The following is a 16,891-nucleotide window of genomic DNA, read 5'->3' on the forward strand; positions in this document are numbered from 1 at the left end:
TGGGTCCCATATATCCAGTAGCAAAAGGAACACATACACGCTACATCATTGTGGCCCCACTGATTACTTTACAAAATGGGCTGAAGCTAAAGCAGTCAGAAAGGAAGATGCCAGAAGCACAACAAGATTCTTATACAAAAATGTGATCACACGATTCGGATGCCCCATTGAAATTGTGTCGGATACAGGCACACATTTTGTCTATGAGGTAATCCAAGAACTCTTGTTTGGCTTTATGGCAATCCATAGAAAAAGCACACCCTACTAACCCCAAGGGAATGGACATGCCGAATCCACCAACAAAATATTATGCATTATCCTCACCAAGGTAGTAGAACCATAGCGTTATATTATGCATTATCCTCACCAAGGTTCTAATTGGGCAGAGAAACTAAATGCAGCCTTATGGGCATATAGAACCACACTCAAGGTCAGTATAGGGAACACACCTTTTCAATTGGTATATGGCCTTGAAGCTGTGGTCCCATTAGAATTTGTAATACCAAGCCTACACATAGCAGTACAGGAACGCATTGGAGACCATGAATCTTTGAAAGAAAGACTCTATCAGTTGAAGAAGCATACAGAGACAAGACTAGTTGCCTACCATGTCATGACAACAGAAAAACACAGAAGAAAGGCATGTTTTGATAGAAATCTTAAAGCTAAAGATAGCAAGGAAGGTGACTTGGTCTTGTTATATAATGCCAAAGTACACAAGGGAAAACTGAAGTATCTAGGTCAAGGACCCTACTAAGTAAAAAAGATGAATCCCATCAGAGCTATGTTGCTAGAAACATTGGATGGAGTCCAATTCAACACAACAATAAACAGGAACCGATTGAAGTGCTACTACTTCAACACGCAAGCCATCCTCGACAAAAAGGAAGATTTGTGACACCAAGTCTTCCCTAGTTAGGATTAGATTGTATCATGAGCACTCACTAGCATATGCACATTTTTGCACATATAGTAAGCACTAGATTGTTACACTCACACTCACTGGCATATGCACATTTTTGCACATTTAGGAAGACCTAATCAATTTCATATTAGTAATGATTGAGTCTTAGTTTCCCTATTAAATCCCACAAATAAGCATATAGTTAGACAGATCACATGCACTCACACGATTTTGCATAGGCACATAATAGATTGCATCAATAATAGTATCACACACTTTCATTCCATACTCTCAAAGCATGTAATGAATTCACAAGCAAGACAAGAAGCTATGCCAAAACTCAAGATGAATTGACAAAAGAGTCTGCACCTCAACAATGAGACCCCCGCCAAACATCACAGCCGTCTCCTAAATGCAAAAATATCAGACTTGCATACAAACTTATCTACAAGCTCAATGATATAGATGTAATCGCATCCAACATGTATGCAAGATAGCAAGAAATACCAGCCTCAACAACGAGACCCTCGCCAAACCTCTTCCCAATAAGATTTGATGGCAAAGTCCACAGCCTCAACAATGAGATCCCCTGTGAAATTCACAACCGTCTATCCCTCCTTAAGAGGAGATAAGCTTCCTGACTACATACCATAAATTGTATGGTGCAAAAGCATTACAGCAGGAATGATTCGCATGCCAGAAGCTCAACAGCCACTAAGTTACGCGCATGGCATCCCAACTCCGAAATCAAAATAAGCCATAACCCGAGGACGGGTAATAAAATGGATCCAGGAGTATGTTGTCTCTGTGCCAACATGGACTTAGGTAGAACAGAATGTGTGTATAGAGTAGCGGCAAAGCTCCGCTTGTACTTGCATAAGGCTAGAAAGAATCCCTCTTAGAAATCCAACTTGCATGTTCTACATCCAAGTTCTACATACAATTCCTACATGCAGCTCCTACATGCGAGTTCTACATGCAACTCCTACATGCAACTCCTACATGCAAGTCCTACATGCGAGTTCTACATGCAAGTCCTACATGCGAGTTCTACATGCAAGTCCTACATGCGAGTTCTACATGCAACTCCTACATGCGAGTTCTACTTGCAACTTCTACTTGTGCAACTTCTACTTGCAACTCCTACATGCAACTTCTATATGCAAGTTCTACATGTAGGGAGAGAATGTCTTACAATTCCTACATGCAGAGAGAGAAGCTCTCCAACTTGTATAAATACCCCATAATGGAATGAAGCCCACACTCTTTGGGGCATTGTGTTGAGTTCTACTTTGGTATTCCAAGCAATTGTCTCAAGTGTCCACGCTTCCTTGCAGTCCACATCCAAAAGCATGTCCTAACCTTGCAACTCCTCCTTCCCTCTTCTCCAACCTTGCAACCCATCCTCTCCCTCTCCTCCTCCCTCCTCCTCCCTTCTCCTGCTCCCTCTTCCTCCTCCTCCTCCCTCCTCCCTCCTCCTCCTCCTCCTCCTCCCTCCTCCTCCTCCTCCTCCTCCTCCTCTCTCCTCCTCCCTCCTCCTCCTCCTCCTCCTCCTCCCTCCTCTCTCTTCTTTCCCCCATGCTCTTACACCTTCCTCTCCCACTCCTATGCTCCCCCTAAACCCTTAGTTCCTCAACCCTTAATCTCCATGATCTACAAGGGAGATGATTTCTCCACCATGTACTCTACTCTAAAACTTGGAACCTCTTCTAAACTCTGGAACCTCCTTCTAAACCTTGGAACCTCCTTTTAAACTCTAGAGCCTCCTTCTAAACTTTGGAATGTCTCTCTAAACCTTGGAACCTCCTTCTAAACCTTGGACCTCATTCTAAACCTTGGAACTCCTTCTAACCCTGGAACCTCTTCTAAACCCTGGAACCTACTTCTAACCCTTAAACTCCTCCTAAACCCTGCAACCCCCAATGAAGACAAAAACCTTCATTACCTCAACCATGATGATACACGTTCCTTTTACACATGCATGCACTATGTTTGCTTACCACACTTAAGCCTATGTCTTTCACTAGAACACGACTCGAGATCCTAAGCTACATGTATACTACAGATGACAACCCCGATATATCTATAGATGACAAAAAGCCTCGAGACCTTGCATACTGAGAATACCTTGCTCTTCCCATGGAAGCCCTGGGAAAGAGCCAACATTTACTATTGTTGTGAAGCCATGGTTGTAGAGGGAGATAGTACCTACCTCAAGGCTGCATTAGAGACGATAGCAAGGTGTTGCTTATTGAAGGCGATGCTGCTTTTGCAATCGGGGCTCAGAGAGGTAGAGCTCGTGAGGAGTCACAGCTATCACTGGAGCCATGTCCAACATGTTTAAGGTGTAGGCTGAGCCGATGAGGGTCACTTAAGGAGATCTGCAGTCGCTTTGGAGAGGCAGAGCTCATCCGTCATTGTTGCTGCCTGGAGTTTGCTGTTGTAGATGGTCGAAGACTTTGAAGCTTGTTGGCTTCCTTCTCTCTCTCCTTCAAAGTAGTATAGGGGAGTAGAGATCTCTCCTTAGATCTCTCTCGCACACATTTCTCTTGTAGTAATAGAATTGTAGTCGAAGAGGCTCCTTCTCACTCTATAAACCGCTACAGATCTCTTTTTCTCATAAGAATGCAATGTCTTGAAGACTCTCCCTATTTCTCTCACAAACACTCAGGAAGTGAAGAAGAAGATACTTTCTCTCACACCTCAAGAAGCTTTCAAATCAAATCGAAACTTTGGATGGAAATTTTCTTCCAATGAATGAAAATTGTCTCTCACTCTATGGAAGTGAATGGAACACTTAATCTCTCTCTCTCACTCACAATGATCTCAATGCCTCAGCAGAAGGCAAGAGTGCTCTCATATCATGACAAAATATGAAGAGGGGAGAGAAGAAGAGTGGAGATGAGGAGAGAGGGCACATCTAGAGAGCACACCATAAATGACTAATTGTACACTAGATTTAGTTGAAAAAATAGAATATATATACAAACCCATTTAGGATTAGGGTTAGGGGATCTAACCCTTTCCTTTATAGTACTCTATTGGGTTAGTGCTATGCACACATGATCACATGATGTTGAGCGTGAACTCTCAACATGCCATTGCCTAGAAAACAAATATTGCGACTAAGAAAACCTAAACTAATGGAGGAAAGAGAAATTAGTGAAGAAGTGCTTGTAGAAAAGTCACGTTCACATGCCCCATCATGAAACACGTTAGAAATTGGATTCTAGAATCCAAACTGAACAAAAGAATAAATAAAGAAGAACTAGTGAAGTGGAAAGTAGCATGGAAGATGAAACCTAGAGTGTTGATTAAAGAACAGTGAGTTGTAAATGCAAGAGGTAGGATTGTAGAATCCCACTATGAAAGGCAGAGGAATATGAAAATGTATTCTTCTCTTTTTTTACCAAAAACATCTCAAAAGTAGAAATTGAAGAGAACTTTCCGAAATCTCTCCAAATTCACATAAAGTTTGTGAAATTGGGAGATAATGTCTACAATATTTTTACCAAAACAGCACTTTACTCATTTTAAAGATATAGAAATTATTGCTTCTACTTGTTTTAAAAAGTAAAGAAGACATAAAATAAAGTACATTTTTCTTTTAAAAACCCATAAAATAAAGTACATTTTTCTTTTAAAAACCCATAAAATATCAAGCTTTAAAGAATTTGTAAACTATACATGATTCTTGTTGAGAGTCCTTACCTCTTTATAAAGAGTCTTGTTGGACAGAACTTGAGCACAAGGAAATGCTAAACTTATGTTTGTTGAATGGAGTTTTTGTGTGTTGAATGTAGAGTCATTGAATTTGAACTGAAGGATGGAATTTCCACTAAGACTCATGTAAACATTGGAGAGGTGTACGGAATAGAAGATCCACAATAGTAACCACTTTCCCTACTTCTCTTCTTTGACAAAATTTGCAAGATTTCACAGCCCCTGTCAGAATTTTCCCCTTAGGTATAGAGAACTCGAATTCTAGAATTTGATTTCATGAAAACAAAGAGGCATACACGAGGGCAATAAGTGACAGTTTGAAGCTTTTGCATGACGTGAATGTTGTTTTTCCGATATTAGCATAACCATGTTGATTTTTGGGATTCTAGAAGCCACCTTCAAAGCAATACAACAGCTGTAGAGAAGGTGACATAGCTCTTATGCCACTTTTTGGGCTTTTGCATTGTATTCCAGATGATTATGTTCTAGATCAACATGATTGTGTTGACTTTTGGGATTTTAGTATCTCAAGTGTAGAGAACTAGGATTCTAGAATGCAACTTCAAAGCAAAACAGTAGGTGCAAACAAGGCAAATAAGCCTCTATGCCCCTTTTTGAGATTTTGCATTGTATTCCAATTGTGTTTTGTTTTGGGATTCCAGTTTCCCAAGTTTACAAAATGCGGATTTTGGAATCCAAATTGATAAAAATCGAAGAGGCACACCCTAGGAAAAGGAGTAACAATTCATAAATTGGTCATATCATCACGGGGTCTACCACTAGTGCTTGGATGCCGTTGTTGGGGGTGTTGTGCCCAACCCCCCCCTGCGACCCCCGATCTTGGGGGGCTACCAAGCATCCTCCTCCAATTGATGCGGCTGTTCTGAGAAGACCACATCACGACTTACAATTACCTTCTTGGTAATAGGGTTATAGAGATAGTAACCCTTCGCCTCTTCACTGTAGCCTAAGAAAATACACTTTCGACTCTTTGGTTTCCATTTGGTCCTGGTAGCATCAGGGACATGCACAAAACACTCACATCCAAAAACTCTAAAATGTGCAGCTGAAGGTTTCTTACCAGAAAAGGCTTGCAGTGGAGTTATCCCGTTCATAGCCTTCGTGTAGCTATGATTGAGGATGTAAACTGCAGTGTTACATGCTTCAGTCCAGAAAGTCTTTGGCAAATCTTTCCCTTTCATCATACTCCGGCCCATTTCATAGATGACATGCATCTACTGTGATGTATGTGGCGGGGGTTTCTGCCTCTTGATCCCGTGACTTTTGTAGTAACTTTGGAATTCAGTCGATGTGAACTCTCCACCTCTATCTGATCTCAGCTTCTTCACCTTCCTCCCTGATTCTTTCTCGACCATTACATGCCATTCCTTGAACCTACTGAAAGCCTCGTCTTTCGTCTTTAGGAAGTATATCCATATCCTTCTACTGTAGTCATCAATCAGCATCATGAAGTAGTAGGAACCACCCAAAGCTTCCATCTCCATCTTTCCACAGAGGTCCGTGTGAATGAGCTCTAGAGGAGCCTTTGCCCTGCTGGCCTCTTTAGGAAAGGGATGCCGATGCTGCTTGCCCATCATGCAAGCTTCACATACATCGGGTAGATCTAAAATTTTTGGTAGGTCTGCAATCATTCCACTTTTATGCATCTCCTTCAAAGAACTAAGGTTTAGATGACCAAACCTCTCATGCCACAGCTTAGTGTTCTTCACATCCACTCGAGCATTGAAAGCTGAGAGTTTGTAAATGTTGTTGCACCGTGTACCTTTACTAATGACCTTTCCTTGAAGATCCAAGATCTGTGCACCATTCTTATCGAATTGAACTTTGAGGTCCTGATCCATGATCGCAAAAACAGGCAACAAGTTCCTCTTGATATCTGGCACATACTGCAGCACTCCCAAAAGAGAACATATACCACTGGTAGATCGTTTATCAGAAATACTACTAACCCAATCAGGATCAGTGTATCCATGCAACTGTACTTGAACCCCAGTCTCATAAAATAGTCCATACTGCAATGTGGACTTCACATACCTGACTATGCGTCTAGCCGCATCCAAATGCGGTTTCCTTGGAGCTTGCATAAACTGACTTACCAATCCAATAGCATAGCTCAAATCTGGCATGGTAATAGTCATATAAATCAAACTTCCTACTATGCGTCTGTACATAGTAGGGTCTTCTAGAAGCTCACCTGCATCTGCGCTCAGCTTCACATTCTGCTCCAAAGGAACTGAAATAGGCTTATAGCCTGTCATCCCATATTTGGACAGCATGTCCAATCCATACTGCCTCTGCAAGAGCCGTATCCCACTTGGTGATCTAATCACCTCAATGCCCAAGAAATAATGTAGCTCTCCCAAATCCTTCATCTCAAACTTCTGCTTCAATAGCATTTTCACATGAAGGATATCTTCATCACTATCACCTATGATGATCAAATCATCAACATAAATGACAAGCAGCATAATACCTTTCTATGTTTTTCTCACATAAAGTGAGAAATCTGCCTTGGAAATCTGAAAGCCAATAGTGACAAGATACTGTCCTATCTTGTCAGACCATGCTGTAGGTGCTTGCTTCAAGCCATACAAGGCTTTCTTCAACCTGCAAACAAACTCAGGATGAACAGCATGAACATAACCTGGTGGCTGCTCCATAAAGACCTCTTCTTGCAAATCGCCATGCAAGAAGGCATTCTTTACGTCCATCTGGTGTAAAGACCATCCCTTTGATGCAGCCATAGCATGATTGCTCTTATGATTGCCATCCTTGCAATCGGACTGAATGTTTCTTCATAATCAATGCCATATGTCTACGCATACCCCTTGATAACTAATCTTTCCTTGTATCTGTTCACAGAACCATCTGCATTGTGCTTGACCTTATAAACCCACTTACAACCAATTGCATTCTTGTCTTTAGGCAAAGGCACCAATTCCCATGTAGCATTTGCTTCCAAGGCATCCATTTCTTCATCCATGGCTTTCTCCCATTTTTCTTTTCCCATGGCTTGCTCAAAAGAAGTGGGTTTGGTTCCTATATCACTTTGACCATATATGCATAGTGAATGGCTGTAAATCCATCATATTTCAGCCTATCCATAGGATACTTGACTCTGGTAGACCTGCACAAAATAGGCTCACTACCAGGTGCTCTCAAAACATCCCTGGTCTTCCTTACTCCAGGTGTAACAACAGAAGGAATACCCAACTCATCATCAATGCTCTGTTCTGAGCCACTGGATTCACCATCCACATAAGAGTGACCTGCATTCACATCAAACATGGGCTGATCTACCTTCTCTTTTCCTTTTCATGATACCTACATACCACTATCTGCATTGCTTTGAGGAAATTCTCCTGATCTCAACCTGCCTATCCATGGTGAAGTATGTGAACACTGCTAGAGGACACTACAGGTCCACTAATATTTTGTGATTGCTATTGTGAATTCTGTGCAGCACTCATGCAGCATTACCATTTTGTGCATCTACATCATCAATCACATTTACTGGTTTATACCAGCTGCTCATCTCATAAAAAACAACATCTCTGCTCACTGTAAACTTACGAGTAGAAGGGTTATAGCATCTATACCCTTTTTGCTGCAGAGAATAACCAATAAAGATGCACTTCTCAGCTTTTGGATCCAACTTGGACCTCAACTCATTTAGCACATGAACATAGGCAATGCAACCAAAAATTTTCAAATGAGAAATATCTGGTTTCCTACCAGTATACATCTCCTCTGGCGTCATGCCATGTATTACTGCAGTGGGAGTCCTGTTCATTATGTAAACTGTTGTAGCAACTGCTTTAGCCCAATAATAATCTGGAAGGTCTTTTTCATTTAGCATGGCCTGAGATACCTCTCCAATATGCCTGTTTTTCCTTTCTACAAGTCCATTTTGCTATGGGGTATGACTGCATGAATATTGTTGCTTTATGCCATGCTCCTGCAAGAACCTTGCAAACTCATTTGAGAGGCACTCTCCCCCTCCATTTGACCTTAAGCATTTTGTTTGCAAGCCTATTTCTTTTTCAACCATAGCTTTAAAAGCTTTGAAGTGCCCAAACACTTCACTTTTCTTTTTCATAAAATACACCCAAACTTTTGTGCTGTAGTCATCAATAAAAGTGACAAAATAATGACAGCCTCCAATAGATGCAACTTTAGTAGTCCACACATCAGAGTGGATTAATTCTAATGGCTTCTTACTCTCTTGAACTCTAGTACAAGGAAATAGAAGAACCCTATATGTGGGTCTCAAACCAAACTCAGCTAACTAAGGTGGCATACTAACTGAGCCACAAACTAGAGTACATAAGGATAGCTATCATCCAGTTATTATTCGTGGGCGGTGTACTAACCGCATCTACAGCTAACAAGTCGATGACATAAATGCACAACAGTTACCCTGGCATATCATGAGTGGTGGAGCTCGATATTTCAACACAAACTTGCTCCACCATGGCTACTCTCTGCATCCTTCTTAGCCTGGGGAGCTAGCTCATTGTCTTCTTCACCCCGGTTGCTCTCTGCCCCATCCTTCTTGGCCTTAAAGCTCTCTCGTAGTCCTTGCATCACCTTTCTGGTTTCTGCATTCTCCCTTTTCACCTCCTCCATCATCTGGTATTTTTCAATGTTCAATGCATTCTGCATGTTGCAGAGCTGTTTGTAAAGACCCTCCTTTTTGGCTCTCTAATCTTCAAGATCCTTTTGCATTTTTTCTAGCTCCTCGTCATTTCTTACTTCTTTGAGCCTATCTTGGAGCTCCTTCATGCACTTCTCTGGTTCTTCTCTTCTATGCCTTTTTATATCGACCAATTTTGTATCGGCCTCAGCTTGCTCTTGTGCCTACAAGGCCCTCTCTTGTGCCTCCTCTACCTTGGCTTCTGCACCTTCCTTGAGACTTTTCTTAAGTTGCACTGCCTTTGCTGCATCGATGGCTTTCTCTTGTAGAGAAAAGTCACCTTCTGAGACATTTGCTTATCGTATTGCTCAAAAATCCCTTTGAGGGTAGATGCCATCAGGTGCATTGCAACTTTAATGGACTGAGATGACACTTGGGATTTGCCATCCATGCGATTCTTTAGGTTGGTGTTCCTCTCGTATTAAGAAAGAAGTAAATAGTCTTCTTCAGCACACCTTGGAGGTCTGTTGGCAAGCTCGAAATCTTGACTCCACCATCTTTACTAATATGAGCATTGGGGTATACGTCTAGAATATCATGTCTCTTCCATTGCTTCTCAAAAAAGTGTGCTTGCAAAGTACCTCTAATTCCTAGAGCATTTTCAATCACACTTTCATCGATGGTAATCTTCTGACCTTGACAGACTAGTTGCCCCTCCTTCACATTCACCTCCTGTACCAACCTGGTGAAGTTTTGGAGAGCATTAAAATTGGGCTTTTGAAGAGTGAGAGAGGAGCTCCCATATGTCATGATTTCAAGATTAGGGGAGGAGGGGCAGTCACACTGTGCTGCAAAGGGGAAGGAAAGATTGTGTGAGGAGCTCCCAGACCTGTGCAGGGTCCATTACGAGAGGGGATAGAAGTTGCAGGAAGAGTGCAAGGGAGATAGAAATGGTCGAGAGGGATAGAAGATGAAACAGTGAAGGAAATGGAATAGTGGAGGCTTGAGTTTGCAGTCCAATTGCAAGGGAGAAAGACATGGTTGAGAGGGATAGAAGATCAAACAGTGAAGGAAATGGAATAGTGGAGGCTTGAAATTGCAAGGGAGAATGAAATGGTCAAGAGGGATAGAAGACAAAATGGTTAAGGGAATGGAAAAGTGGTTTGTAGCCCGACTACACTGTTAAGGTAAGAGCCACTATGGTGGTTGTAGCCCAACTACTGTCAAGGTGAAGCCACCGTGGTGGTTGGCCTAAATTTTGATTAATTCAAGGTGGCAGTACTAACTTGCATGGTAATGAATGATTAGAAGTGGTGGTATCTAAGATTCCCAGCCACATCTATGATGGCGGCTAAGACCCACTGGGCTGGCAACTAATTACCAGCCACCGTAGTGGCCCGCATTTACTCAGCTTCTAGTTATTACCATCGGGCTTGCAAGCATGATTACTATGAGTGCAATAAATTACCAATCAGCGAGCTTGCATGCTCAGGAGAGAGTGCATGGTAATGAGGGATTAGAGGTGATTAGGCTTCATGATTTAATTTTGTGGGAATTACTACCCAATGGTGGTGGCTATTATCAGCCACGTCTGTTGTGGCTATGATTCCACCATGCAACCACTCACCCACCACCGCACTTAAGCATGCATGATCACTACGAGTGCAGTAAAAATTACCAGTCACTGGGCTCGCATGCTTAGTAGAGAACTAGAGTGCATGGTAATGAGTGATTAGAGCTTCATGATTTACCTTTGTGGGAATTACTGCCCGGTGGTGGTGGCTCTCATCAGCCACGTCTGTCATGGCGAAGATTCCACTAGGCTAGCCCTTAATTACCACTAGAGTGGCACCACATGGTGTCTCCTTCATTATTACCAGCTCATCTCAGGTGGCACCTAAGATTCCACCGCAGTGGCCTACAATTAATATGGATGGAACCCTGGGCTCTAGCCACCATGGTGGCTCGAACTTTATAATATATATAAGATCCATGGCATTTGGCATTTTACTACATTGCTTTGATATTCCCATGCTACTCCACATGCTCTGTTACTTTTCTCCACACCCCTTCTCTAGCTCTTTTTTGCCCCTGCTCTACTTTGCTCTGTGCTCCCTCCTCTAACTCTCGTCACTCATCTGCTCCCCTGCTCATCTGCTACTCACCCACTCATCTTTAGCATGCCTACTACCACCCCCCCTCAAAGCTTTGTGATCCCAATGTTATTTGCCTTCTCATATAAGGTGATTGCATTGCACTCACCTGGAGTAGAAATGTTAGCACTAGTGGAGACCCTTCGTTCCCATAGTCAATTACCCACACATCTGCATGTCATCACCTTAGATGACATGCTCACAGAGGGCCTCTTTATGGTTGTGCTGTATGAGTTCCCCCTAGATGTCGAGTCAGTATTTACTCTCGACTTGCTAGGGGGCCATAATCTAAGTCTTGGCAATGTGCATGGTCTTTGGCCTCTTCATCGTATCCTCCTTTGGCTCCCTTAAAAATTTTAATGCAACTAGCTAGAGTGGCAAAAAATTGAGTTGTACAAACTCCCTCTTGCTCAGACAAGGCTCTCAGAGCAATGGCTGGATGTAATCTTTTGGGCTCTCAATGATCTTTTGGCTCACCGGATGTAATGTTTTGGTCTCTAAGGCATTTATGTAATCTCTTTTTATTCAATTTGAGGCTCTCAGTATGCACTATTGTTAACTTTTATATTTGAATGGTTATGACTGTTACCTGTAATCTTTTGGCCTTTAAGTCTCTCAGCAATTGCCAAGTTTTTATAAATGTAAGATCCTCTGTTCAATTTTTGCTCAGTATCAGTTGATAATTTTTATATAACCTATTATTGGATGTAGATATGCATTGTAATCTCTTTTGCAATGATGGCAATAGGGTTTTGAATGTATCATTGTATTTTGAATGTGTTCTTGTTTTTTGCGGGTTGCGGTTTAGGGTTGGAATGTGCATTGTAACTATCTTGTGTTAAAGGGTTTGGGCTTTGATTCTTCCTTGTTGCCATCACATAGGGTTCTAGGTTGTAATGCTAATTGTTATGCTCTCGACCAAGTTCAATTGATCAAGAGCATGGCAACTGGCATACCACTCTATCTCATATGCAATAGAATCCTATGCGAGGACATGAGGAAGAAGCATGTGCAAAGTTTAATTTCTTGTCTTTGGTAACACTTATGTTTAATGACTTTAAAGATAAGTTTTAATTGTGTGAGAGAGAGAGAGAGACATGACTTTAGGATTACATGTGATGGAGGCATGTGACTTAAGCTTGTGGTTTAGGGTTGGATAACAATTGTCTTGTTGTGCATTGTAAATGTCTGGTGTTTAGGGTTTGGGCTTTGCTTCTTCTATGTCGCCATCGCATAGACTTCTGGGTATATATATATATATATATATATATATGTAACCAATTTAAAGAAATGGGCTAGTAGGCAATACCAAAAAAGCAAGGAAACTATATAAATATGTAGCATGTAGGAAAAATTAAAGGTGGGCTAGCATGCATGCGTGGACCAAAATGAAGGGATAAATACTAAAGGTAAATTCGTAAATAAGCATCATGTGATCTAAAGACTGCATGCAATTATGACTTGGGAGTCAACTTATTAAGAGATGACAAACATAGAAGAGTCGATTAGATCACCACCTTAGAGGCAAGAAGTAGTGAATGGATGAGGCAAGGGAAATGACGGAAGAGAAAAAGTGTCCACACAGAGCATGAGATCCCAAGGAAGTACACAAATTGACTGTACCTAACTAGTATGAGGGAGAGGTGCTGATGAGTAAGCAGTGGTGAAGGAGGACGTGTAGCTATGTGAGGACGCCTCTCCAAATGCACCACAATGGAGAAAGAAGGTTACCAAAATGCAAAAAGGGCCAAGAGGTGGTTTGCACAATGCACTAAACTAGAAGAAGGGCATGCACATCATAAGCCACACTGATCAAGAAGAAGGGCAAGCATAGCCGAGCAACCATGGAGCACCAACACATGCACAGTGCAAAGTGTAACCAAGAGCCATATGAAGGTAAGAGAGCAAATTTTGTCGCCGCTATGAAATGACAATCATGGAGAAATGAAGGACCTATACTAGAAGGTCAACCAAGAGAAGCAAAGTTTGTTGCAAGCTACTAGTTAGAAGGACCTGTACTAGAAGGGCAACCAAGAGAAGTAAAGTTTGTTGCGAGCTACTAGTTAGAGAGGCAAGGTAAGAGGAAAAAGTTCTTTGCAAGAAATGACATAATGGCGACATACATAAGGACCAGCCCTCGACCAGCCAAGGAGAGCATGCACAATGGAACTATGCATGGGAAGAAGCCATGACCCAAGTAAGTAGCAAGATGGGTGAAGGGATCATGACATGAATAATGACTTGTGTGAGGTTGGCCATGAGAGAAGTTCTAAGTCGAGGTAAGAAGAAGAAGGGTACTAGGCTGCCAAAACACAAGGAGGAAAGCTTGCACAAGGTGGCAATGAAGATCAACATCAAAAGGGAGGTGCAAAGGTAGGAAGAGGCATAGACCCCTGAGCACTTATAAAGAGAAAACTAAGAGCAAGAATGTCCATGAGACATAACGCAGGGGAATGGTAGTGCAAGATAATTATTCAGGTTGTGTATGAAAATCAAGTTGGAGGGGTTTTGTGTGTGTGTTTAGATTAGTGGAGCCATATAGAAAAGGTTAAAGATTCATAGGATACTTATAAATATAGTGCAAATAAAATATAAAAAGAGTTCCAATAGGTAATTAAGACTAGAAATAAGTATAAATAATGTACAGCATGCTGATAAATGTGCATCATTGCTTGCCGAACATTGCCCATGATTACCAAAGCACCTAATTTAATAAAAAAATAAAGTGAGGTGAGGAGAATGAGACAATATATAAAATAGTTTTGCCAACATGTAAGAAATTTGGATGATACAATGATGGGCTATGGTTTGATCTCATCCTCAATGAGATCACCCCTTTCCAAACTATCTACTTCAATATCCAAACCAATGTGGAGATATAAAAATACATTCAGCCCACTACTACTTGTGCTAATGTGCTCCTCAAAATTAGCATCACCAATGGCAGGTTCGTCATCATGCGTAATGGCCTGAATATATGTATCTCCTATCTCATGATCATCCTTCTCTCTCATATCATGATCATCATCGCCTCCTCTCTCGTATCTCCTATCATCATGATCATCCTCCTCTCTCATATCACATTGAAGGTATCAAATATAAATAAATGAGCATTTTTATATATGTGTAGAGTACATGTTCACATTGTTGCAGTAGTACTAGTGTGTCCTTCTTGCTTTGCCAAAACTTTGTGGAGTCAATAGTTACAAAGCCACTTGCATGGCATTTTATTGTTGCATTAGGGTCTCTTTCCACCACATCCTTAAACCACTTGACATCCAAAAAATATACAAAGAAGCACAAAAAGTCAAGCTTAATAATATCTTGGATTATGCCACAATAATCATTTATGGCTCCCTCAAAGCTAGCAATGATGCCACAATCTTGTGTGTTTCTCTTATCATCAATCCATTGTGTCCAAAAATGCTTGCCCTCCCACCATATAGCATTGAGCATAGTACACTAAAACAAGACAAATTAATCAATTGAATAAGCAATGTAAATTGTTGAAAGCTCCTAACTTATGCATAACATTCTATATACCAACCTTTTGCATGCATCCTCTAGCATACTCCCATTCTTCCATTGTGATATGCATCCCCTCGTCTGTCTCTGCTCTCTTCATTTTGTCAAGTAGCCAATCGACATAAATATCCTTTGGAAGTGCTCTTAGATGCTCATGGTATGGCACACAAGATCCATGGTGTATACGAAAGAGGGCCCTTTCTCCTTGTCTTCTTGCCTTTGCATCCTCAAATCTTGTCACCCATGTTTTCATCACATCACTATTAAGCATGCAATAGAGTTTTAGATTAAATTTAAGCAACTCCCTATCCATTAATTTGCTCCATCCTTTCCCTTGAGGCATAATAGAGGTCATCCTTAGGTCTTCTTCATCTGGGCCATAGTCGTGGGAGAGAGCTATCCACATCAATAAGAAACTCAGAAATATATACAAGTGACTCTTGTACCAACCAATCCTCGACCACGCTACCTTCGGGCCTTGTATTTTACCTCACAAAACCCTTCAAGGTCTTCATGAGGCACTCGAGGAAGAACAACCATCGTGCATGCATAGTACCCCATATAGAAATCTCATCCACCAAATGCACTATGAGATGTAGTGGGCTTGTGAGAATAGAACATGGAAAGGTCTCCTCCACTAAACAAACCACCTCCACTCACATAAGTTGAGCATCCTCAAGCGTGGTGGGATCTATTTCCTTTGAGATCACATACCTACTAGACAGAAAAAAGTTCACCATATTAGAAATATTAAAACCTTGCATCAAGCATTAATATGCTTAACATTTTGTATAGTGTGAAGTACATCACAAGCTCGCCCATCTTGTAAATGCATGGCACAGTGCTTTAGGGATGGGGATGATTCAGATGCAGATGTGCTAGAGAGTGATGATATGACCTACTATGATATCACTGACATTGGCGGCATCTTGTAGGATGCATGGGGGAAGGACATGATGTCCTTCATGTGCTCTGTAGTTCATAAGAACTACAGAGATTGCTTTATTCCATTCAAAGAGCAAAAATAAAGTTTGGTTGAGGATACCCTCAAGACTTTATGCAAGAGGTATCCCAATCCAGATCGTCATGAGTTCCCTGATAAATGGGCAAAGACAAAGATTACCGGTATCCTTCCCAATAAGAGGTCTTTGCTTAAGAGGCAGGCACTGGCCGAGATTGCCACCCAGGAGAGAGGGAGGACAACCACCAAGGGGCCAGCCACACACCACTCACAAGCACGAGTGGAGGAAAGCCATGAAGGTAGCAAAAGAGGACCCCAGTTTGCAGCACTTGGAGGCACGACGGATCGAGATGGAGCGATATGGATTCTCATATTTTGGAGTAGGGGGTATTGTGTCATGGGAGGCCCAATTTGTAAGTGTCTATCTCAAATTATATTGTGTTTATGTGGTTTATTAGGAGGTTGTTCCTTTGTTCTAACCCCTCTGCAAATTGTGTCATCTTGTAACTTAATATCGTGGGCAGATACCCTACTCCTGCTGAGACAACCTACCATCGTGGACATGGTAGGCGATCTACTTGGAGGCACTTCTATGACAAGGGGTTGATTATAGATGAGCAGTATAGCCGTACTGCAGCACCCTTGCAGAAATTTGAAGTACTTCAAAATGTCAATGTTGTAAATAAAGATTTGATTTTTCATACATTGATACATGTTGTCCCTCATTTAAAGGCTCTTGGGGGTATTGAGGAGGAAGAAGGTGATTCGAGCATAGCAGGAGCGGTGACGGGAGCGAGGATGAGGATGCCTCCTATTAGTCTTCAAAGTAGTGCTAGCTAGCTAGTATTGGGGAGATTGATGCATGGTGCTAGCGATGGAGGAGGAGGTGTTGATGGGACGGCTGCTGCGGAGGGAGGCACCAATAGTCGAAGGAGGAGCGATGCAGAGGGGAAGGGTTAAAGGGGAGG

The sequence above is a fragment of the Dipteris shenzhenensis genome, chromosome 32 (assembly GCF_047967505.1).
Source record: "Dipteris shenzhenensis isolate YYH24624 ecotype China chromosome 32, Dip_SZ_1.0, whole genome shotgun sequence".
NCBI lineage: Eukaryota > Viridiplantae > Streptophyta > Polypodiopsida > Gleicheniales > Dipteridaceae > Dipteris > Dipteris shenzhenensis.